The 2,458-nt window shown below is 40.1% G+C and overlaps 1 long non-coding RNA gene across 1 annotated transcript; it reads left to right on the forward strand.

The window, feature by feature from the left end:
* The first annotated feature begins 397 nt into the window (after positions 1–397).
* LOC134439914 (uncharacterized) lies at positions 398–1,582 on the forward strand. The gene is made up of 3 exons (XR_010032897.1): positions 398–545; positions 853–1,014; positions 1,503–1,582. It is a non-coding gene; the product is annotated as an uncharacterized LOC134439914 (long non-coding RNA).
* The last annotated feature ends 876 nt before the right edge of the window (positions 1,583–2,458 follow it).

Consider the following 2,458-nt stretch of genomic DNA (forward strand, 5'->3'; position numbering starts at 1 on the left):
AATAAATAGAGGTAATTCTGGTGAAACAATGAATTAATGATGGGTTGTTATTGTTAAAAACATGACTTAAATGAATTTGAAATAGCAGAACCTTTACTGTGACAATTACGATTTGGGACTTTTATTTTGAAACCGGCTGTGGCTTCCCTTGGAGCCGTTCACTTCAGTCTGTCGTCTGCCGAGCCAGTCGAGTTTTCTTTGGAGCTAGAAACAATCAAAAGAAAATATTTCGTTTTTTATGAAGTTTAAGTTTCCTTTTGGAGTACGGAGCGTCCAGCTCTGTGAATGATGTAAGTTTTGAAGACTAGAGGCTTCCTTTCATCGAGTATTTGTTTTGTTTCAATTCGCCTTATTCACCCGGAACTTTCTAAAGACGTTGAGGGGTACACTTGGCGCCTCACTGCTGTGTGCCCAAATGTAGTCCTACGTCCTCAAAGAGAAACAAATCCTACCGTGGACAGACTTTCCACCGTTTCGCCAAAGAGCAGGCACTTCGGCGTGAATGAATTAATCACATCAAGAGGGATCCTGGTCCATATTTCAAGGTAAGATGCATAATAATTATGTCCAATCATACGCATTAGCTAGCACAAATAAGCTAGCTCGCCAAACTTGTCATGACTCATGTAGTCTAATGAAGCCTAATTTAAAAAAATATGAATGTGTAATTACACAACGCTACATGAATATGGTATTTCCAGATCGCTATTTCAAAATTATGCTTTCAATTTTGTGTTAAGCGATCCGATGGCTTACCAGATGTGTTACCAGAACCAGTATATAGCATACTTGTGCCAAAATGAAGTTGTTTTGCTAACGAACTAAAATACATGCTGGTATTTATGGTTACAGATCAACGCTGAGACCGAGGTTTGATCTGAGCACGTTGAGAAGCAATGCTTTGTTAAGGTCACCCGTGGTATGACAACGCTAATAAAGGATGCTGTGCCTGCCAACTTTGTTCGCCTGGACTTCAGAGAAGCCAAAGAGGAGAATCATCATTCGCATACCGTGGTTAGTTTGTTCAGTCATAATTCAACTGGCATGTGTTAACCAAGCCTCTTTTTACAAAAAAAAAACTGATAATAGTTTGCCATGGAATACATTTTACTTTAGACAAAAAACTTAATGCATGTGCTGGAGATATATTTGTTTGCATTGATCATGTACTCCTGAGTCATGAGCCAATGATTTCAAACTGTGATGTCATTACATTGCATTACATTTCACTTAGCTGACACTTTCATTTTATTCAAAGCGACTTAGTTATTATATGTCAGGGTATTGTTTACAGTCCCTGGAGTAATGTGGGTTTAGGTGCCTTTGCCTTTTCAAGGGCACTTCAGCCATGGAGATGTAGGGAGCGGTCAGAGGGATTCGAACCTGCAACCCCCAGATTGAAAGACCAACTCTCTTATCACTAGGCCACGGCTGCCTCACCACTAGGCCACGGCTGCCCTGTGTATGTTATGACTCTCCTGTCCTTTGTGTTTCTTTTTCAGTATGGATTCCATGGAGTATTCCATCGAGTATTTCTTCTGTTTCAATCGTCTTGGTAAGGCAACTTGTCTATTTTTCCCCATACTGTTGTAACCTTAGTCTTATATTGTCTATCACTGCCAAATACTTCAGGTGAAACCTGCAATTTGTATTTTTTTTTTGTTAATACTTAAGTTTGATGTTGGCTGGTTGAAATGAGTTCGGAGTAAGCAGACTGTATTTCACATGCTGTGATCACGCACCCATTGCGTGCAAGGTGTAATTCTCTAGGCCTATACATGGGTTCTAAATGTTGTTTATAACCTGACTGCGCGAACCTAGCTGTGCACAACTCCACCTCTGATTGTTGGAAACCGCTGACGGTCAAAAACTTATCTCACATGTTTGGCTGCCAGTGTCTTGCCCCTCCTCATAACATTGTGTTGAACACTGTACGGGCCCATGTATAATTGCAAGGTTACCTCAATTTCAGTACACTATGTTGTTATTTCATAGTATTCATCCTGTTTACTTGATAATGGTTATTTAACTGAATGGTATGCAATGCAGTAGGAACAAAGTGTTTGCAGGTTTGCAGTTTGCATAGCTTTTCTTTTGAGAAGATTGATTTTAAATGTTGCACAACTTTAAGTTTAATATTAATGATGATATTTGATAGGAATTCAACATTGTCCTGGTGTGTAGCTTACGGCTGTAACTGCTATGATGCTTTTCTGTTATGCTGCTCTACAGCCTAGGCTACATGATGTGTCTGTCCCTATCAAATAAACCAAACTTAACTGATGACATATGTTCACATAGCTGAAGTTTTTGAGCTGGATCTGGATTCTGCTGAGGATTCGTCGACTACTAGATGGCGAGCCACCCACTCATTCGAATGTGATCCTGTTCTACATTGCGCATGGCATATTTGGTAGGATTGTGGCCTGCTCGTGTCACATCACTGACTATGACTGAC

This window comes from Engraulis encrasicolus, chromosome 23 (genome assembly GCF_034702125.1).
Source record: "Engraulis encrasicolus isolate BLACKSEA-1 chromosome 23, IST_EnEncr_1.0, whole genome shotgun sequence".
NCBI lineage: Eukaryota > Metazoa > Chordata > Actinopteri > Clupeiformes > Engraulidae > Engraulis > Engraulis encrasicolus.